At 48.7% G+C, this 22,992-nt stretch overlaps 1 protein-coding gene across 3 annotated transcripts in view; it reads left to right on the top strand.

Annotated features, from left to right (window-relative positions):
* LOC144933615 (numb-like protein) overlaps positions 1-22,992 on the top strand; it is a 67,595-nt gene that overhangs the window by 584 nt on the left and 44,019 nt on the right. For 2 of the 3 annotated variants that reach the window (XM_078858600.1, XM_078858602.1), the window contains exon 1: positions 8,828-9,370. The exons of the other annotated variant lie outside the window; for it this stretch is intronic. The gene's annotated coding sequence lies outside the window, so the exon portion shown is untranslated. Of the gene's footprint in view, positions 1-8,827; positions 9,371-22,992 lie in introns of those variants that run through there. 3 annotated transcript variants of the gene reach the window in all.

Here is a 22,992-nt window from a genome sequence, read left to right on the forward strand (position 1 = left end):
CTTTGCCGTGCCAAATATCTCGAGGCTCGTGGTGCCTTTAGAAAACCTCTCGAGGGGTTCTATAGAGCTCCCTCTAGTGGAGGCTATTTTGCGAGCAGTGGCTTCAGCAATACATTGCAGGGCTGCACTTAAACTGTTTATGTGCCCTTGGAATGTGCAGCGTATATTTGCAAAACATTGTTTTTCCTTTTTTGTGTTTTTTGTTACATTTTGTTTTTGCTGAGTTGCATAAACAACATCGTATTCATAATTCGCCATTCCAAACAAACCATGACAGGATAAAAAAACAGAAACTTGTGATGTTCTTTTGCAGAACATTGTGGGTGAAATAAAATGAAACAAGATAAAAGTCTCGCCACAGTGAGCATTCCAGCCAATATTTAGTGCTGCATTATCCAGTTATTTTTTTATGGCATAAATTACTCTTTGGTTTAACGATACGATTCCTTGACAAATCGAATAACTCAATAATATTTGGGGGGGGGGGGAAAGATGTTTTTTTACTTGTTCTGCTGGATGAGAGAATGAACGGAGCTTAATGTAACCTGCATCGTCAACCGAGTCATGCTGAGCCTGGCTTGTAAGGGGGTTTCCCACCTTCACGAGGAAAGTTGTTGGGAAGACCGCCATTTTTAAAAGGACCTCGAGTGATCGACTCCAAAGTGGTCATTAATTACGATTTTTTGTTGAGTAATCCACCAAATTCACTCATCTTTCCAAGCTATGCTCGTGTTTCGGCTACCCAGATTATAATAACGCGACTAGGTTAAGGGCGCAGTCATTGAACGTATCCACGACGATGCATTGGCCTTCGTGCGTTCCAGGTTCATCTTTCCTGAGCATCCTTGGGTGAGTTAAGGGTCTCGTCGGCAAGGTGTGAATGATCAAATCAATGGATGGAGGGTGCGGAGGCTGGTCGGAGAGTTAAATTATGGGACCTCGTTGGCTTGAGTGGCAGGTTTAGCGCGTGTGCTTTGTATACAAGAGGAATTACAGAGAAGCTTGGTCTCGAATGAAATACTGGCACTTGACTACTTTGGGAAATTGGACGAACCCTTTGCATCATTTTTACTCTTGACTCAAATTCACACGATGGGTTACGACTGGAGCTGTGGTGATTCGCGCCCTGGTGTTTCGAATAGTTGTGCTGTTCAGGGCTGTGATTAGACTGTAATTGATAAATTACTTTTGTTTCGTCACCATCTCTTTAGTATTGTTTCTCTTATGTCTGGTTTGTACAATTCCCAGTAGTCTAAACATAATTTGCTTCTTGATTTGAAGCTTTCGTGACTGCAATAATCCACACTCTTTGGTTCTTTCGGTAAAGTCACGTAGGTAGAAAAAATAATAGATCACGACGTTTCGATCGCAATGCAAGCAATCGTCGTCATCCGCCTGATCGTCATCATCCGCTGATGACGGTTGCTTGCGTTGCGATGAAAACGTCGTGATCTTATTTTTTCTACCTACGTGACTTTACCGAAAGAACCAAAGAGTATGCATAATTTGCTTGTAATCTACTTAAATCGATAGGGCATACATTCTTACGTGATCTGATGCATGTGTTGTAGCTTTCGAGAATTTATATTACTGCAATTAACAAACTGATGCATCTTTGCATGCCTATGTCTTGCGCCAAATGTTTAATATTAACAAAAAAGGATGTAAGTGAATGCGTGCACCGTCGATATAAAATGGACAATGAATTCACAGCCTTTTGCCAATCCACTGCTGGATATAGGCCTCCTCCCCGTGTCACACCAGTCGTGGGGTGGGGGGGTGGGGGGGGCTGTTTGACCATACTTCAAACCCGCTGGGTGAGTGCGGGTTGGTGAGTGAGGGAGCCCAGGAGCAGTTTGGACATCACTCGCCACTGATGGTCGCCGTGGCCTGAAACAAAACTCGGATGGCCCGGTGCGTAGTTCGATGTGCTCACCACTGTGCCACCGCTCCACACAAAAAAATACCTCGGACGTTGAAAAATGTAAAAAAAGCCTCCTTAGTTTAGTGGACACGGCTGTGTTTGGGTGGAGGCTGGAGTTGTTGCCGCACAGGAAAGGACCTTAGCCCCCCTCCCCCCCCCATTCACAGCCTCCACTGGGAGTCTGGGTTAGGGACCCTTGGCAGAGGTGAAAAGGTCAGAGGTGTTTCCACTAAAAGCGGCTGCCTCTGTCTGCCATCGGCTTGCTCTCTCGCTGGGCAACGCAGCCTTGAGAATGGTGTCGATTTAAATGTGGCTGCGATGGGCTGAAGTCTCTCTGCAAATAGAAGCTTAGGGTTCGTATGTGCGCGCATAGCCCCTTGTGTCAATCCACTGATGGATGAGGGGCGCTGCGCACCGTGCCGGCTGTGTGGGGGTGGGGGCAGGATTAGTTGATCATACTTCACCACACTGGTCAGTGAGGGTTGGTGAAGATGGGGAGCATACACGTTGCAGCACGAAACAGTCCAACGTTGTATTTCGCTGCGCTGCCCTTCACGAGCAACGCATGTTCGCAGCCGCTTGTAACAAACCTGATCGCCCACGCAAGCACGATTGGCTCTCGCCGGGTAAAATAAAAGCTTGGATGGTGACGATGTGACGATGTCCGTTTGGAGGAATTCAGATCGGCGTACAAGGGCGCCAGGAGAGTCGTTGGTGAATTTCAGGGATGTTAATCTTGGTTCTGTCGGTAAAGTCACGTAGAAGGGAAATAATAAAATAATAAAAATAAAACAATAAAATTCTCACGACGTTTCGATTGCAACACATCATCATGACTGCCCTTCACAAGCAACGCATGATGATGATGTGTTGCAATCGAAACGTCGTGAGAATGTTATTGTTTTATTTTTATTATCATGATGATGATGTGTTGCAATCGAAACGTCGTGAGAATTGTATTGTTTTATTTTTATTATTTCCCTTCTACGTGACTTTACCGAAAGAACCAAGAAGATGAATCCCTGCAGTCACGAAAGCTTTAAATCGAATTTCAGGGATGTTGCTGGGGAACGAGCATCATGTAGTAGGCATTTACTCTTCGGTTCTTTCAGTAAAGTCACGGAGAAAGAAATTAAATTAATTAATAATCGAATACCACGTTTCGATTGCAACGCAAACAACCATTATCAGGTACAAATAAATGAGAAAACAAACATAGTAAATTTGGAAATATAATGCGATACAGCACAGTCGGCCAACACAACAGTCAACACGCCACCTGGTTGTTTACGTTCTTCCAAAGATTGCTAAATTTGAGAGAGAGAGACAAAACACAGACACGGAGACACACAGACAGACACACAAGCAGAGAGAGACTCGCACACAGACAAACAGAGAGAGACACACACATAGACACACAGGAATCTAGTTGGTGGGCAGTTGTTTGGCCGCTTGAAAGCGCTCACCGCGTCTCTGTGCACAAGGGTGTCCGTAGCGTCCGTGCAATCGTGGATTTTTTTTGGGGCATTTTCATCAAGGGGCATAAACCGTCGGGCGAACTCAGTTCATCATCGCAGCAGCGGCTTTTTGGCGAGCCATCGAACAAAGGCGGTCACCGCATCGCGTGGCGCTTTCAGATGCGCTTCTGCTGCCCTCTGGAATGCTCTTCCATCCCATAAGCCACTGGGGCTATGCACTTTTAAATCGAGATCGAGAACTCATTTTTCTCGAGAATCCATTTTTGCGAATTCGTTTATTTTTGTCCTTCCCCCGCACGGTTGGCTCCGTACGGTGCGAAAGAAGTTCAACATACAATAAGATGATGGTAATTGTGATGTTCTGATGCCGGTGGTTCATGACCGTCATCCAACGTCACCCAGAGTGTCCATTCATTTCACGGAATCTACTGCTCCACTCGCATCGTCCCATCGCTCTCTCGATAAATGGAAACGTCAAGTTGGAAAGAAAGCTGTTTTGTTTACTGGAGTGTTTTTGAATGGAAAGGCCTGACATTTTAAAAGGAGGGGTTGGGGGGGAGAGGGAAACACGCATCTATTTCCATGTATTTTGTTACTTTTAATAACCCGGGGTCCCCTATTAAAACGGCACATGGCCATGACGACTGTTTACACACAAAATACCGCGGCCCAAAACTCGCCGAGGATACGATTTACAAGCCGGTCCATTGCTGCGCTCAAACTCTCCAGCCCAAGCTAATTGCAGTCAATTTGCTTCTGCACAAGCACAACGAGCCTCCTTCGCAGTTGCATCTCGCTCACGCCCACCGAGGGAGGGGGGGGTAGTAAAATAAAATAAAAAGCAAATTCAACTCGATTTGCAGCGCACCTTTGTTGCGCGCCCCCACTTGAAACAAGGAGCTCGATTGTTTTTTTGGTTGGAGAATTGCGAAGACCGTGGGCGAGTCGAGGGGGGGTGGAGTAGGAGGGGGGGGGGGCCTGCCACAGTTGTGCCCCCCCCCCAATACCCCACCACTCCCCCCCCCCAATACCCCACCACTCCCCCCCCCCCCCCCCCGTTATTCACCACCAGCTCGGCCCTTTGAAGAAGGGGGGTGCCGCGCGTGCGCCAGTCCAGCCCGGCCGCCGGGGTATAACGAGGGACATTGTCGGGGGGTCCCCACCCCCACCCCTCACCCCACCCCACTTAGGGCCTAAATGTCTCTCCCCTGACGCAACGGAACACCTTCTTGCATAATGGTGCTCATTGAGAAAGTGCACGGCCAAGGGGCAGCGTGGCCGCCCCCGCGGGTAGCAATGAGCCGAGCGGGCGGGTTTTGGGGCTCTTCCCGCGGGCAGCGGCTGAATTTTAAAAATAAAAAAATATATTTCTCGTGGAGATTTCGCTTTAACAGCGACGAGAGGTTCCTCGACGCTGGGTGGGAAGGGCGGCGGGTTGGGGCGCTCTTGAAGGAGAAAGTCGCCTCGCACCAGAGGTCGCAACCGGGTACCCGATACCCGTACCCTACCCGATACCCGGCTACCCATACCCGGCCGGGTATTGGGTACCCGTACCCGGCCGGGTACGGGTACCCAATGGTGAGTAACCATTTGTCACTCATTTCCCAACGTCTTGTCTCTTCTCACAATTCAAATTCCTAGAATCAACCCACCCGCGCCTGCAACATGTCTTCATCCCAGAGGTCGCAATCGGGTACCCGATACCCGTACCCTACCCGATACCCGGCTACCCATACCCGGCCGGGTACCCGTTTGCGACCCTGGTGCGGCCGGGTACGGGTAGGGAATCAAAACCCGTTTGCGACCTCTGCTTCGCACAAACAAATAAAAACTCGCCAGCCCAGGTGTCGTTCTGGCGGGGAGCGTCTGAAGTCACCGGTGATGCCACCGCACGCCAACTGGCCCAAGCGTTTACACGGAGCGAATGGACTCGAGATGTTTTTGTTTACTTCAAGCTGCGAAGGCTCCCCCCGCCCCCACCGCCGATTGAGCCAAGGACGACCACGTCAGACCTAGACCATCGGCAGTGGCGGCGAGTTAGAGGGCATTTTCACGGAGGGAATGTGCCCACGAAGAATAAACAAAAGCAGATATTATTTACGCGAAACCCACGCCAAAAAACGTGCTGTTGAAAACAGGATAAAGAATATATTCTTGCTGACACCGATAGAGGAGGATCGTGTGTGCCTCCCCGGAGTCGTGTGGCTTCACTCCTGACACAGAAGTGAACCGATACAGGATCCTGAGTGCAGACCTGCATGGGATCACTCCCAAATGTTGTCCGGAGTGAAAGTCGCTAGATGGGTCGTTTGTAACTTGGACAAAAAAAAATTCCCGCTGGGAAATTTTTAAAAAGTCGCAAGATTTCGCGTCTAAACCGCTCAGTTGACAACGGTAGTTCGAAGCGATGAAAGAAAAAAACCTCCAAAAGTTGAGAAAATTACGGATATTGTAAGCTTGGGCTGTGAGGTCGCAATGAGTTTGGCAGCACAGCAGTGGAGTCTTGAATCTGTGCGTGACTTTGCGCACCACTCCATGGCATGCGTAAGAGCTGGCCAATAATCCCAATGCACGAACTATAAAGACATTCCGAGCAAAAGGGTTTCATTAGGAATCGTGCAGTATTATTGTTGTGCTGTTTAGTTATTGTGGCAATAGTAATATTATTGGAATAGGAGTATTATAAGTAGTAGTAGTAATATTAGTGATTTGAAGCTTTCGTGATTGCAGGAATCCATACACTTTGGTTCTTTCGGTAAAGTCACGTGGGTAGAAAAAAGTCACCAACGTGACTTTACCGAAATAACCAGAGTATAGTAATATTAGCGTGAATGTAGTAGTCGTGTAAGTAGTAGTAGTATTATTGTAGTAGTATTGTTAGTAGTAGTAATAGTATTCTAGTAGTATTGAAAGTAAGACTATTATTGTCGTAATATTCAGTTTAACACGTAGGCTTTCGCGGTACCAATATTATCCATAATAAAAAAAATTTGGGTTAGATCGCGTAAATATATAAATGTGTCGTTAAAACCCGCCACCACCCGGCACAGCCAACTAGTAAGGGTTGTCACGTAAACAGAACGTGGCAACAACACATCTACGCCTCTATATAAGGAACGAAACAGTAATACTTATCCATAAATCTGGCTGTCGCCTGATGAAGCTAGTTGTAATTACTGGCGAAACGTTGTACTCAGTTTATAAATGTTGTGGCTTGGCTCTCCAACACACCGGTATGCTGTACTAGTGACGAATTGGCCATTTTCTGTTTACGTGACAACCCTTACTAGTTGGCTGTGTCGGGTGCTGGCGGGTTTTAACGGCACATTTATATATTTACGCGATCTAACCCAAAAACCTCTTAATATTATTGTAATAGTAGTATTTGACCGGAGTAGTATTATCGTAGTTTTGTAAGTAGTGGTATTTTATGAGTATTCCAAAACCAAATAACCCAATATTTTTCCACAGCTGGGATCAAGGCAATGTATATCTAATAGCAAGGTCAGTCTAATGATGGAGAGTGGCATGGTTCTTCAATGCCCGTCATTATCATTATCGTCGTAAAGTCTGGAATTCGTCACTGCACTTCCCTTTAAAATGACATTCTGAGAAAGCAATTATTTATTTATTGTACTATGCGTTTCAATACCACTTAGCCGAAGGACGTATTTCATATGGCCGTTCGCTTTCACCGCCACTTTGGTGTATGAATATTTGAGCGCCGATCCGTTTCGCCTTGATTTATGCCTGCCAAGATAGATAGCGGCTCATGAGACGCGCTGGAAATTCCTGAAATGTCTCAGCAGGCGGAGCTGTTGTGTCGACGTGACGCTGCGTCGTGTTGAGTCCTCGGAATTACCCTGGGGGGGATTCTCCACGGCATGGGGGGGGGGGGGCAGGTTACATTTTCAGACATCGGTCCTCGCTGATATTGGCCGGGAATTGAACTCGGGTTGCCAGGTTCGTAGCGCAAAGCGATTGCCACGGCGCCCCACACCACAATTAAATATGGCAACGTGCCGCCATAATTTCTACCGTAAACATGGCATTTTGTGTATTTACTCTAGAGATAAAATAAACACTCCGCACTCTCTATTTATCCCAGGGCATGAACGTATAAAAATAACACTATCGCCTTTTATTTACCCAGTAAATAAAAATATAAATACAATGCTCTTTGTGCACACGGGGAATCAAAAAAATATATATACACATAGAAACCTCATGCCCCTATTTGTAACCCAGCAAATGAAAGGGCATTCGACTCTCATTTCAAAAACATTTCCATCGCTTAATAGACAGGCGCATCTCCCTCTTCTTCACCGGATACTTTCTAAGCCCGTGATAACATTTCTACACAATTCTCTTTGTGTGAGATCCAGCCACTCCTCACCCACCCACCAACCAATGTTCTCTTTTGTGTGTAGAGCAAAAACGATCACAGCGCCTTGAAGGGCAACGCTCGTCACACGTGTGAAATACGAATAGTCCCTCGCAGGGAAAAGACGTTCAGCCGAAAATACACGACCGCCTGGCGCCGTCGTGGGTGATGTTACCGCCAGACAATCGTCTTTCCATCTCGAGCCTCCGTCCCCGGCGAGCATGGATGTGCCGTCGTCCTGCAAAGCGGTTGTCCCGCAAACGCCGGAACGCTGTTACCTAACGTCCCACGTGCCAACGTTAGCCCAATGTTGCACGCGAACTGGGGTAGCAGCAGGGGATTAACACAGCGCTGGAAGTCATTTGTTTTTTATTAAATAATTATCCATTTTTATAAACTGTTGGAAATACCACAGCCTCAAAATGCGTATTCACCACAGCTCAACGTCTGTGCCAGTGGTGCATATTCCATATTCCTATGCTGAGGACGAGTCCATCTAAAGGGAACTCACATTGGCCATTCCGTAAAGCGGCTCTGATTTTAAAACAGAGCCCTGGAGGAATGGAGACACCGGGCCCAGTGGTAAAATGCTAAGCGCGTTAGGATTTGCAATCCACAATGCGAGGGTTTGATCTCCACCCGGCAGTATACATGAGCACACCAGAGTGTGTCAACCGGCAGATCGCATGTGGTGGGGAAAAGCGTGGGCACTCCCACCTCGTCTTCCAAGACGTCTGGTCAGCCTCAAGGACTCGGCCCAAATATCATCTGGAAGGGCTCTCGAGGAGAGCTCTCTCTCTCTCTCGTGGATGCCCTTGCACCAGCAGTGGCGTTCTCGGCGCAATTGCCGGTGCTGTGCCTTTGTCTTTACCCCGCCTCGGATTGGTCAAATCCCCCCTCCTCTATTCTCCGGGCTCCTCTTGCAGCAGCCGATTGGTTGCGCTTCGTGCGCGAGTTGTGGGGAGGTGGGGGGGGGCGCTCGGAGCTTGCGCTATAAAGCCCCGGGGGCGCTGGGTATGTGGGGGCAGTTGTCTAGCGGTGGCCAAGCAGACGCCTCGCCCCGTGGTTCCTGGTGTCTCTGCATCTGCGAGCGCTGCTACATTCACTGCGGGTGCAGGAGTGGGGGGGGGCAGTGGGAGAGAGAGTGTGTGGAGAGGGGAGGGGGTCCATACATCACTGTGGGTGCAAGAGCGGGAGAGGAAGAGAGAGAGAGTGAGAGCGTGTGGATTATTTATTTATTTGTAACAGCAGCCACAAGCGTGTGGGTCTCTCTCTGCTCCAGACGTCGCGTTCCGCAGAAGACTGCAACACGTTCCGGCTTGACAGCTCCGTGCTTTGTCAGATGTGAAGAGTCTACCCCCCTCCTCCCTCCCCCATAACCTCCTTGTGTCTCTGGGTTCTGGCTCAGCATCTGAGTAGTGGAGAGCTCTTCTCGCTTTCTTCTCCTTTACAAAGAAGGCTGTTGGTTTGGAGCTCCGTGTCAATTGAATCGCATCGATATTCTATATCCATTGAGAAGTGGTGGGCGCCAAACAAGTGGGCAATTGCCCGGGGAGACATATCTTTCGTCCCAACAGTGCCTTGGTGAGTAAGACTCCTCCAGTATTTTGTACAATTTGCGTGTCTCTCGCCTTGTGTGTGTGTCTCTGTGTGTGTGCTATATTGCAGTGGACGATTGCGTTCGTTTTTCGTGGTTGTGGCGCACGCTCTCCGATGTGTTTTTCGGGGTGGTGACTCGTGTAGTTCGACACGATGTCCGACGTTTCGCTCCACGTGCTGGGAGCTTCTTTGGGAACTGAATATATCCCACTGTCGGTATATTCATTGTCAATGTTTTATGTTGGCATAGGGTAAACCCCATTGGGCAATTGAAGTTCATTTTCGATAGCGACCTCGTTACAGAAACCTGGTTTACAGCGACAAAAAACCACACCAGCAATTCTTACATTTCGTAGGAAATCTTGGCTCTGTCCGAGTCTTTCCGATTGCGAGGGGTCTGAGAAGGGGTTAGGAGGTGAGAGGGTGAGAGGGTGGTGTGAGGGTGACAGCGAGTGGGTGAGATGATGAGATGATAAGAGGGGTGAGATGGTGGGAGGTGTTCGAGGCTGAGAGTGTTCAGGGGTGAGAGGGTGAGAGTCATCTTGTGAGAGGGTGGGACGACGAGGGAGTGAGAGTGCGTGACGGTGAAGGGTGCGAGATGGTGACATGATGATCGCACGTGTGAGACTGTGAGAGGACGCGAAGCTGAGCCGGCGAGAGAAGCGGTGAGGATGGGTGAGAGAAGCGATGTTTGAGAGAGAGAGAGATTGGGTGAGAGTGTCAGAGGAGAGAGTTCGAGAGGAGAGAACGCGGGGGTGGGGGGAGGGGGTGCTGATTGCGAGCACAGTGGGAGGGCTCCCCACGGGACCGACGCCTTCTGCCGCTGCCACGCGCCGGCAGATGCGGGGACGCGCGTGCGAGCGTGGTGCACACGCGGTTGGGATGCCGTTTATGAGAATGGCGTTGTGAGTGTGAGAGGGTGTGTAGGGTGAGAGGGTTTGGTGGGGGGGGGGGTGAGGAGGGTGAGGAGGTGTGAGAGGAGAAGAGAGGAAGGTGAGGTGTGAGTAGCGTATAAGAGTGAGATATTTAGAGGGTCAGATAGTGAGAAGCGAGAGAGGGTGAGGAGGGTTAGAGGTGCAGAGGGTGAGCCCTCAAAATGTAGTCAGTTGAGATCTTCTGCACAAAACACACATATCACTTGTATTAAACAGTTCTTCTCTCTTGCTATGGATCGGGTGATATTTTATATGAAAACGTTGCCCCATGAAGTCAGGCGTTCACGTCTGTTTTTATTTTATTTTCCGGAACTGAAGCTATGTCTGCGCTACACGCCTTAACCCCGGTTTTCCAGTTCCCACCACAATAATTCATGGGAGAAGAGAGAACCCTTCCCGTTAAGGGCATTTCTCGCGGAGCCCGGGGGTGGCAGATTACGAGTGGCATGACCCTCTCAAGCCAAGCTTTGTTTTTCTTGGTAATGAGCCAGGCATGTGCGGGAGCCCTCCTGCCTCCTGGCACATTGTGTATACCTCCTCGCCTGTTCGCAAGAGCTGGCCATCAGTCGAAGGGCACCGCTGCGAAATTAATATAAATCAGTCGCAACGTGTAACTCGCTGCACAGTATTCGCTCGCTCTTGAAGAAAGAGAGATTTAGAGAGAACAACTTGGAGGCGCGTGGAACCAAACCACAGCACATTTGTGTAGAACCACTACGAGAAGATGAACAGAAGTCAGTTATCCATAATGCAGGTTTTTTTGGGGTTATATCGCGTGAATATATAAATGTGTCGTTAATCCCGCCACCACCCGACACAACCAACGTAAACAGTCGTTGAGATTAGTTGTAATTGGTTGTGATTACAACTTAGTTGTAATTAGTCATTACAACTAGTTGAAGGAGAACTAGTTGTAATTACTGGCGAAACGTCGTACTCAGATTGTAAATGTTGTGGCTTGGCTCTCAAACACACCGGTTAGTGCTGTACTAGTGACGAATTGCCATGGTCTGTTTACTGACAAACCTTACTAGTTGGCTGTGTCGGGTGGTGGCAGGTTTAACGACACACTTATATATTTCTGCGATTTAACCCCAAACACATGTATTATGGATGATATTAGTCGCGAAAACCTACGACGTGTTAAACAGAAATCAGTTACAACACAATTATTAATAGCACGAAACGTACCTTGCTCTCGGAAGCGAAGTGATGCAGAGTTGTTCCGGGATGGTGCTTGGATAGAGGACCGGCGCTCATAAATCACATCAGGTCATGGGAACACGTGATGTTGGCGAGCCACTGCTACAGGGCACGCCGATCACTCTCGTTGGCTTATGACCTACGATGTGGGCAGCAGAGGGCAGTGAAGCAAAATCTGCGTATCGTTGTACGGTACTGCTATGCTGCCACCAAATCGGCACTCAGCAGCGCAGTGAAGTACGCTCAGCACGTGTGTGGGTTTAGTTTGTTGCGGATTGTGCTGGTGTCCAGAGGGAGACGCTCATCCAGCAGTGGACTGACAACGTCCTGTACAAAAAGGATTTTGGTTAATTTAGTAAGAAGTGTGGATTTAATCCTCTTTTTCTGCTCAAAGCCGACGGGCGCACACTGCCCACGCTGGGATGATTTTGATCCCAAAGGAGAGAGAGAGAGATACAAAAAACAAGAGATCACGCTTCTGGCACAGCTGCTCTGGCTCGCTGTATCTGCATCGCCCATTGTTGGACGCGAGGTCTTCATCATCCACGTTTTGAGCTTTTGTACCACAGCGCGTGCCGTTCAGAACGTAGTCCAAAGTGTGGCGGCGGTACAACGACAACAAAGAAGGCGCTCGCTCGATAATGGATGGGCCCCGAGCACACAAGGGGACGACGTACGTACGTTGAACTTCTTTCGCACCGTACGAGGCCAACCGTGCACACGGGAGGTGCGTGGGAAGGACAACAAACTAAACGCGACAACAACAAAAATAACCTATTCTTGAGAAGTGAGTTTTCAATCCAGAGTGTCATTTCAACTGCTGGGTGTGAGGGCCTTCAGTCACCTCGAGTGGCCGGCGATGGATATTTGACCGCGTCAGCCAGTGTGGGGTCGGTGAAGATCGTGGGGAGGTGCGGGGAGAGGACAAAACAACCGAACCATCAGGTTTTTTTGTTTTCCTTCTGCACTGCCCTCTGCTGCCCACCACATAGAGCCCCCATGCCTCCCCGAAGCTCTGTCGCTACCTGTTTGTGCCGGCTGGTGGGGCACATCCAAGGCGACCAGCAGGCACAAGAGGCTTCGCCAACCCAGGCCTTCTTGTACCCGACGAGATTCGGGCGCATTCCAGCTGATTTGGTCCAAGGGGCTGGGATGACATCAAAATTACATAATTAATTGGGCTTGTGTGTGTGTTTTTACGCGCCCCCTGTTTTATTTTCTTCCTTTCGGCCATCGCCTATCGTGACGGGGATATGCCAGTGTGTCCTTGGTGCCGATTTTCCGAGCGCCAGAATGAAGCTGGGACGCATTCTGCCGGGCCGGGCCGGGCCAGATGGAAAGCATAGATGCGTATAAAAGGCAGAACGAGGGAGAGGGGATGGGGGGTGGGGGAATACATAAAATAAAAAATATCCCTCCGGGCAATACTTCTGCCTTGGCCTCAACACGCATTACGTTGAGATGTTCCACAGCCCGAGTGTGCACCTATATCTACATAAATAGCCACACATCTGTCGCTGTTAGCGTCTCGGGGCGCGCTAATACTAACAGACGTGCATTTCAATTATTTATGAGAACACAGTATGCGGCCGCGTGCCTCGCGGAGTGGCTGAGTGAGTGTGCCGGCTCTGGTCGTTGCGTTTTGCCGCATTACGCTCTTTCTCTCGAGGTCCACGGAGAGGAGGGGAGATCTGCGGTGTTAATTGTTTTTTAAATTTATGCAAGACTAGCTTTACTACCCGGCTTCGCCCGGGACTTGGATTCACCACGCCCGGCCGCCTTTTTGTCTCCCCAGTGGCGATGTTCACACACCAGTTACTCGTTTGAGGCTGAGTCGACCTAGGGGAGGCCCAGGACCGGTTCAAATAATCGTCACCGGTGGTGGCCGTGAGCGGGAGTCGAACTCGGGTCGCCGGGTTCGTAGCGCAGCGCGCGAATCGATACGCAGTCTCACAGGCTACACGGGGGATCTTTGTCTTTATCCTGTGTGTGTGGGGAGGGAAGGCAGCGACTGCGTAGCGATTCGCGCGAGTTCGATTCCCGCTCACGGCCACCACCGGTGACGATTATTTGAACCGGTCCTGGGCCTCCCCTAGGTCGACTCAGCTTCAAACGAGTAACTCGTGTGGTGTGTGAGGATCGCCACTGGGGAGACAAAGGCGGCCAGGCGTGGTGAATCCAAGTCCCGGGCGAAGCCGGTTAGTAAAGCTAGTGTGAAATAAAATATAAAACCCCAGGAATTAACTAACATCTTAATAACCGGGAGCTCAAAATAGGACGAACGCGTTTTTTTGATCGCGAGGTCCACGTAACAAAAAAAAAACCCTCCAATGTTGAATCTTTTAAGCCTTAAGGGCAGTAATCGTGTACATGAATGAGCTGTCTCACCGCTGCCTTTTCATTGTGTTGAGTGCTCCTATTGGCTTATACTTTCATATTTAGTTGAAACATCTGTGAGAGAGTGCTCGGTGTGGACTCATTCCCATCGGTTTGTTGGCACGCAACGGGGAATGTGGCCTGCCAGCAGTTAAGTCGGTGTGTCAAAGGGACCGAGAATTGAATTGGTCCATGCGAACACAATATTCACTTCTTCTTTGTTTTGGTCTCTGTGCGGTGTAGACCGTGGCGTCCGATTCCTCCGACCCAATGTATGTACAGCATGTTGAACTTCTTTCGCACCGTACGTAGTCAATCGTGCTAATCGGAGGTGCGCTGGGAAGGACAACAAACTAAGCACAAAACGCAGTTATTTTGTTATTTTTCTTTACCCCCCCAAAAAAGGGTCAGAGTGCAAGTGTGATTATAAATCAGCCAAAATCCCAATCCGTGGCCCGAAATCAGCACACGACATTAAAATCAATATCGTTGAGATGATTTATTTGAAACCAAAAATCTGCACTATTCTGCAAAGAAAGTGTGCAATTTGTATTAAATATTCACGCCGACTTACGGTCATTAAAAGACGAGGTTATAATGAGCGCCCACGTTCTTCAAGGCGAGGTTCCTCCCTTCGAGCGGAGACTGAATGTACCTCCGTCGTGTGGACAGCAGCACAACGGGTGACATCGGGCCGCACACGTGCAGCGCATCGTGTGGTTTTTTAATCGACGCAAGTGCAGCCACCACCACCACCACCACGGATGGAGACTCGTTAAGTGTGCGTGCTTTTTTCGCCACGATTCCTGTCTTAAAATTGGCAGACGCCCGCTTCTGCCCATCAGAGATTCATAACCTCAGCAGCTTTGTCTTTTTTTACCGCAGCTATTAGAGTCACCCATTATTCTCCTGCTGGAGATAAGAGCACATCATCGTCATCACCATGAACTAGTCCTTAGTCACAATGGTCGTGGGGAAGCTGTCGTCTCTCCTCCGTCGTGCGGCGTATTAGTCCGTGTTGTCACGTTTGTCATCCAGATGATCTTGGGTTTGATATTTCAACAGTTTCCCTTTTTCCGTGTTCTGTAAGATAGCGTCGGACAGTCGAAGATGTAGCCTCAGTAATAATTTGTGTCGAGTAAAACTAATTTTGCCATTTGAGCGGTGGTAACAGTGGTTAGGGCATTGTACTGTGGTTCCAGCAACCTCAGTTCAATTCCCGGCATTGGTAGCATCAATGGCGATTGCCATCTGAACCAATACTGGGTCTCCCCCCTCCCCCATCCCTTCACTAGCAGGCACTGACCAATGTGGTGAAGTATGGTCAAACAACCTCCTTTGGTGGGTGGAGGGAGGGGGGTGTTCAGCAGTGAATTGACAGAGAGTTGCAAATTAGTATTTTGAAAATCATTTGCACAGAGAGTACGACACGTGGAGTCACTCTCTCCTCCAACACCAAGCGATGAATTATGCGCATGTTGCATGCATTTGTAGCATTGAACCAGTGGTGAAAATCCCACATTACGATGGCAGGAACCAGGTCTCTCTGGAAATGATTTGAACTCACAATCCTACAAGTAAAAGGTCCGTTCCTCGACAAAATACTACTACTAATCATAGTAATGACATTTGTACAAGACAATTATTTACCCAGGAAAAACCCTGACCGAGTTTCCAGACAATTTTTTTCAGGAGGGTTCTGAACTAAAATGTTTGGGCAATTCATTCAAGAAACGATTGCGTCACCTGGCACCACCTAGGCCACCCCACAGCTCAAGCCTACAACACCTCGTGTATCCCCACCTACCAACTGACTAGACGTAGACTCGTGTATCACCTGTGCTACTCTCGTTTATTGAAATATTTAATCAGAATAAAAATAAAACAACATCATCCAGCGAAATCAAACCTCTCGTTTACATCTGCGTCCCGGCACGATCGGCAAAAACACAAGCGTCTGTAGCAGTTTTGAATCATTCCTCTTTAGAAGCAAAAAACACTACGATAACCAACCAACCAACCATGTTCAAGGCGCACAGTTGATAGTGACTGAGTGGAGAGGCTTACGTACATTCTGTCCTGGATGGGCTAGACATGTTTTGAGCAAATATAGTTGAGTCATAACTAAAGCATTTAAAAAAAAACGATAACATTACAATTTCGGGTCCCCAAATATTAAAGCCAGGCGCTTTTATCGATGGGTTGTACTCGTAAGGCAGGTTCACCCTGAAGTTCTACATCACTGTGCTGCAAGTCCCGTGCTAAACACGAATATGCCGTCTCAGTGATCAGCGTCCCCAGCCGATTCACCTCCCGTACGATGTGACACTGAAGCGAATAGAGAGTGGTTACAAAGTGCATAACACACGCGCACTTCACGTGTTGCTGCTTCTTTCAGTTTGAAACTAATGATCAAAACAAACAGTCTCGCGCTGACCTTGCGCACGGAGGAGCTCGCTTGCTGTTACACGACTCCCAGGAACGCGGGACCCCGAGATCCAGCACAGCTGTGGATGCTTGGGGAGGCCTTACTACCCATGCCCCGTCTGCTACTTGGAGATTATGATGGTGGTGGTGGTGATAGGGGTGGTTGGGGGAGCGGTAGTGTCGTGGCCAGCGCATTGCGGTAAGAATCCGGTAGACCGAATTCAATTCCTGGCCATGGCGATAAATAATTGGTGGTGATTTTATGAACTGGTCCTGGGCCTCCCCTAGGTAGACTCAGCCTAAAATGAATACCTGATGCAGTGTGTAAACATCGCCACTGGGGAGACAAAGGCGTGATGCTGTCCACCCATCCCCTCGTGTGCCGTGCCGGTCTTCATAGGCGCACGCTCACAGCACTTTCCACAAAAGTCTGTTAAGGCTATACGGGGGATCATTGCTCTTTGGTGGTAGTAGTGGCTTTGGTAGTGGTGGCGTTGGTGATAGTGATAATGGTGGTTGTATTGGTGGTGGTTGTCGTGGTGGCGGAGCGAGGGAGGGCAGCTGCATCGCATGTGCACGCGACACTTTTCAGGGATGTGTCGGAACTAAACGATTGCAAATGTGGACGCTGTCACGAACCATCGAGGCGTCGACTTTCCGATGATGATCCTGACAGCAGCGCTACTTTGAAAGAAAAAAACCTGGGGACGGTTTTGTTTGTTAAATTAATAAATCCGTCCTTGCTGTACGTACGATACGCTGTGTCCATGCATGCGTGCACACGTGTGCATGTGTGTGCGCACATATTAATAATAGAAGGCAAGCTATTTTTAGATGTGCCCCCCTCCCTCCACTGATTTCTCATGACCTTCTTACTTGTCAACAGGTGATTGAATATCGTGAAAGCTATGGCTCCGTATCTTACAGATGAGAGAGAGAGAGAGAGTTAAACGATTTAATGTCTTGGGATTTGTCGGGAGACGTGTCGAGGCTTCGAAATCAAATGTGGTTTCCTCTAATTTCTTCATATTATCATTGCGGGAAATCTGGAAATTAATCACCGTCCACTGTTTTGCACTGATGCAAAACTCACTCTTTTGAATATATCATGAATGCAATTGCTTAAAACAAAATCAATGAAGTCAATTATCCACCAGCACCACCATCACCACCACCACCTCACTATCATCATCATCATCATCTGCATGTGTGTATCCACTGTTGGATGAACGCCTCTCTAAGCTGTCACCATCGCTACTAGTTCTCCAAATTACCGGTGACAAAACCCCCGACGGAAAAAAATCAATAACGCTCCAACATTGTTCGACAGCGATCGATAAACGCAGCGCCATGTGCATTCACTGCCAGAGTATTGAACCGTTAAACACTAAACAATAATGCGAGGAATTCAAAATGCTGCATTTGTGTACGGAACCTACGTCCCAAACTGCGAATCGCAGTGAATTTTTGTCCCATTGCCTGACTCGAGCCATCTGTGAACTTGCTCCCGGCATGGACCAACACGCCACGATGGGATCTCGGGGACTGTGTTGGCTAGCGGTTGAGGCTTCACGCGCACCGCCAACCACGAGAGGCTGAAACTGCCCCGTGCGCGTCGGTTCGTAACGCCACGAGTCCGGCGACCTGAGTTCGATTCCCGGCCGCGGCTAACACTCTTGAGGTCAAGTCACGTAGAAGGGAAATAATAATAAAATAATAAAAAATTAAACGTAATAAAATACAATTCTCACGACGTTTCGGCCACAACGCAAGCAGCCGTCCTCAGGTGAAAAACAGGTATGTCGGGAACAAGTCTGTCTTCTCGACAGACCTGTTTTTCACCTGAGGACGGCTGCTTGCGTTGTGGCCGAAACGTCGTGAGAATTATTTTATTATGTTTTATTTTTTATTATTTCCCTTGTACGTGATGACTTTACCGAAAGAACCAAGAAGATGAATCCCTGAAGTCACGAAAGCTTTAAATCGAAACTCTTGAGGTAGCAAATGGTCCTGCCTCATTCAGATAAGCACTAAGCGATGGCTGGCAGTGATTGGCGAGGCACCGGGAGGCCTTCATCCAGCGGTGGATTGAACACGGTTGAATGCTGATGACGATACCACCACCACCATCATCATGATCATCAGCAGCAGCCATAGAATGCCAACCGTTTCTATCGCAGTGGGGAGAGCTGACTGATGGTGGCGGGGCCGGATTCTTACGTCTCTCCAGAAATCAGACAAAGTTTTAGGGTTGAAGAGATCATCAGATAGTTGCCCAGGCTTACACCGGGACTCTCCAACCACCACACGTTAAAGACCCTTAAAGTATCTGGACATTACCCAACGACTACATGAGAGGAAAGCCCAAGGCAATGTCGTCATATGTTTCGTTAATGCCAGAGTAGGTAAGAGGTGCAGAGGTGAGAACGCCATCATATCGCGAATTCAGTAAATTAATCGGCGCTGCAGCTGCTGCGTTGGCAGTGGTGCACAATTTACAAATTTAAAAAAGCTCATTTATTGACGAATGTGTTGAGTTAATTACGGCATATTTTGCTATTGTTTCAAGCTACGCTCCTCCAGAGCACAAGGAGAAGAGAGACATGTCTCTACAAGTCCCAATTGTGCAGAACATTATTCCGGCATGCACAACGGATCCAACCAGTGTCTTCATTCCAGCGGGAACAGTCCGGAGTGCTGTTCCAGAAATTATGTCCGTGCACCATATCCATCTCGCCTTACTCTGTCCTCGTGATAGTGCTGTGGGTGAGGTGGTGTGCAATGCAGGGTACGATATTACATATAGTATCAATGTGGATAAGTGTACCTCGTACTCTTAGTGGTAGTGCCTTACTCTGACGATCCCTACTTCCATCCAGTCCTAGCCACGTTCTGCAAAATATGGAGCGAGAAACACAATCCACGTTTATACCTCCTCGCCTCTGCACGTCGTATTTGATCTGCAGGAACTTTCTGACCGAGTGATTATCTCGAACGGCGTCTCGAGATTTCACTGCGAGGGAGGCGTGGTATGACGAATAAACGATGATGATGATGATGTGATGATGACGATGATGATGACAGCCCCACATACACAATGTTGGGGCAAGTGCGTGTTTGCGGGCGTCTATGAAGGCCGGAACGGCAAATGAGAGGGGGGGTATGTGGGAGGGGGGGCGGGGGTCAAAACCACGCAGAGCCGCCTTTGTCTCTCCAGTGTTCATGCTTACACGCTGCATCAGGTACCTATTTCAGGCTGAGTCGACCTACGGGAGGCTAACATGCACGAAAACAAAGCCAAAGATCCCCCGTATAGCCTCTCACTCACACTCTCTCTCACTCTCTGACTCACACTCTCTCACTCTCTCTCTCACTCACGCTTTCTCACGCTCTCACTCACTCTCTCACTCTCTCTCCCACTCACACTCTCTCACTCTCTCACTCACAATCTCTCTCACTCACTCACGCTCTTTCACTCTCTCTCTCTCTCACTCTCTCTCTCTCACTCACGCTCTCTCACGCTCTCACTCACTCTCGCACTCTCTATCACTCATTCTCTCTCTCACTCACACTCTCTCACTCACTCTCTCTCACGCTCTTTCACTCTCTCTCTCACTCTCTCTGGTCCCGTGGTGTCACAAAGAGAAGCGGTGGCTTTTTTAACCAAGCGCAGTTGTGTGACAGGTGCCCGTGGCTGGGGTGGGGGTGTGCGTGTGGGGAGGGGGGTTCCTGCATCTGTCCACCCATTGATACCGTTAATGAAATCACAGTGGGGGGGTTTGGGTGATGGGGGTAGCGGATTTGTCTTTGAGGAATGTTGACTGTGGCGCGGTCTCCTGTTGCCCTCCCGCGAAAGCGTGGAGCGGTGGAGTTTGTTGGGGTTAAACACCAAGCCGAGATTTAAAGAGATTCCGCTCGAACTGTTAAGTGCAGTGCGGCTTCCAGAAGGCGTTTGGGGGCGGCCGATGGTCGGCTCTGAAGCAGGGCCATAGCCCGAACCGTCAGCTTGTTTTAGATGATTTGGGGACTGTAAGTGTCCAAATGATGGGCCACTTTGTTGAGCTATCATTTGTGGGCCAGGTCGCTTGTGAAAAAGAAGTTGATACCTCAGTGGGCATGGCCTGGTAGGATGGGGATGGTTGAGTTTGTGTTTGGGTGATGTGTCTTACCTCGCTTGTACTTTGCACTCGTGTTGTGTCTTTGTACTGTTTGTTGTTGTAACGTTCTTGCCCCGTGCCCCGACTGGACATCTGTGAAGAAAGAGCTTTATAGCTCATCGGATTCCTCCAGTACAAATACATTAATTAATTATGAGGCAGCGTTAATCGCGATTTTGGAGAACATTTTTGTAGACTCGTATACAGAACACGCTTAGAGAGCGTTGAGCAGGTTACAGATGCAATGATGAACGTCAATAAGAGCGATGGGACTTGGGCAGGACACGTCGCTAGGAAGGATGATGGCCGATGGTCGGGTATCGTGATGAGTGGGTAGCAGCCAAGGGGTGTAGCGCACAAAGGAGATAGAGCCATTCAATTAAAATGTTAAACTAATTTTTTTCTTATTTAACCAGTTAAAGCCCACTGAGATACATTGCTCTCTTATTCAGAAGCGACCTGGGCACAAATGGAAATCTCAACGAAGTGGCTTATCGTGCAGAAGTGTATAGCAGCCAAATAGGATTGTGAGAGATGGTGACGGCTTGGGGAAGCCTTCGTCCAGCAGTGGATGAATCATGGTTGAGCACGGGGAAGCGGGGGGGGGGGAGAAGTCGGGGGTGTCTGAAAGTGATGCATATTGAACTTCATTCACAGCGTACGTAGCCAACCGTGCTAATCGGAGATGATGGGAGGAGTGGCGGTTTGGTTGGTGGTTGGGTGGTGGTGGTGGTGGTAAGAGGGGTCGCTTAATCTGCATTGTGGTGGAGGTTAGGGGATGCAATCCATTAAGAGCAGCTCAATAGAATTGGCACTCAGATGAAGGTCACAGGAAATAATATCCATTTGAAATACGCGAAAATAAAATGGACTTGTTCTGGCTATCAGGAGTCCAGCAGCGTTGAATCCGTTAATAAGAAAAGTTAGAAGACTTTATTTTCTATGTAATAGCATCATTGGCAGTAATGAACAATTCACTGCTGGATGAAGTTCCTCCCCAAGCTGTCCATCATCTTTCTCGGTCCTGAGCTCCTGGGCCAGGCTTATTGAATCTCACGTTTCTATATTTTACTATTCATTCGCCAATTTGTTAAGCTTTGGTATATCTCTCTGATTAGCGCGGCTATCATCAGTGGTGAGGCGATGTGTTAACTGGTGCCTGTGTGTGGGGAGGCCTTCATCTAGAAGTGGACTCACAAAGGGCTATTAGTAATTTATATCTCTGAATTTATTAATGGAGTGGCTCAATTCGGCTTGTACGGACACTCTTATATTTGAAGGCCCCTTTCCCGTGATGTCGTGAAGCACTTTGCTGCGTTGGTTCTTTGTTGAAAACCCGGTGCAGAATTTTGTGCGTTTAGACTGCTATTATGTTCAGCATCTTTGAAAACTATCCAGCCCACACGCCATGGAAATTTATTTGTCCACCCGTTTGCGATTATTTTCTGCAGAAGCATGCATTTAGAGTATTTGGATGCTATACATTTGTGTCCAGGTCCCTTCTGATAAAGAGCTATATAGCTGAGTGGGCCTTACCTGGTAAAGTAAAACATAGTTTAGTATATTTATAGAGGGAGTGGGAACGTCTCTTTCTCCTGGTGATTCAATGGGCCAAGTGAATGAAATGTGTTTAATCCCAGGCCGCTCCACTAATGAGATGTTTTTCTTCTTCTTCTTCTGAATTAACATGACACTGCTTTCTGGCACGTTTCTGTGGCTGGTGCGCCATGTCAACATGATTACCCCCTCACAGGCAGGCAGGCAGCAGGCAGCAGCAGCAGCAATATTATAAAAGCGCATCACAGCTGAGTCTAATTTCAGCCTAGCTGCTTTCACACAACACAGACACAGATGGCTCTGCTGCACGCGTCCTTTGAAGTTGCGGCAGACCCCTGCCACATCGTTTCAGATGCCGTTATTGCCACCCTTGCCGTGGGCGTAAATGGTAAGCGCCACTGGACTTTTTGATCTCCCGGCATGGTGGTTGAAAATGTGTACGGATATCTCAAATCCGCCTCCCGCATACTCTGTCCACCCAGCATTATACATGGGTACAGCATCGTGAGTCAATTACGTTGGTCACGTGCACCGGTGATGGTAAAGTGTGGGTACTCCCAAATTCTTTCCATAGTGTATATTTACCATAGATCAAATGCCGTCGAGAGTGACTGTCTAAAACTACCCCTCTAGCGTAGGCCCTTCTCCCAACAGTGGCGTGAGCGAATATTTGCAAGGCTGCAACTTTACCTACTCGACTGCATGGGGTATGGGCTGCCCAGGTGCACGGCAGATTGCCTTGGCGGGCCAGGTAGGAGGGACCCGGGGGTAACCTGGGAGGCTTGCAGCGCCAGCTCGTTGCTGCATGCAGGGCACGCGCGACTGCCCTGCCAATGTGATCGCTGTGAGCGCTCAGCTGGGTTACACGTGACTGGGTTCCAATTGGGTGGCCCGTGTCTTGTTGTTGTTTTACCTTTTTTATTTTAATTTTAACCCAGAAAGCCTCACTGAG

This window comes from Lampetra fluviatilis, chromosome 7 (assembly GCF_964198595.1).
Source record: "Lampetra fluviatilis chromosome 7, kcLamFluv1.1, whole genome shotgun sequence".
NCBI lineage: Eukaryota > Metazoa > Chordata > Hyperoartia > Petromyzontiformes > Petromyzontidae > Lampetra > Lampetra fluviatilis.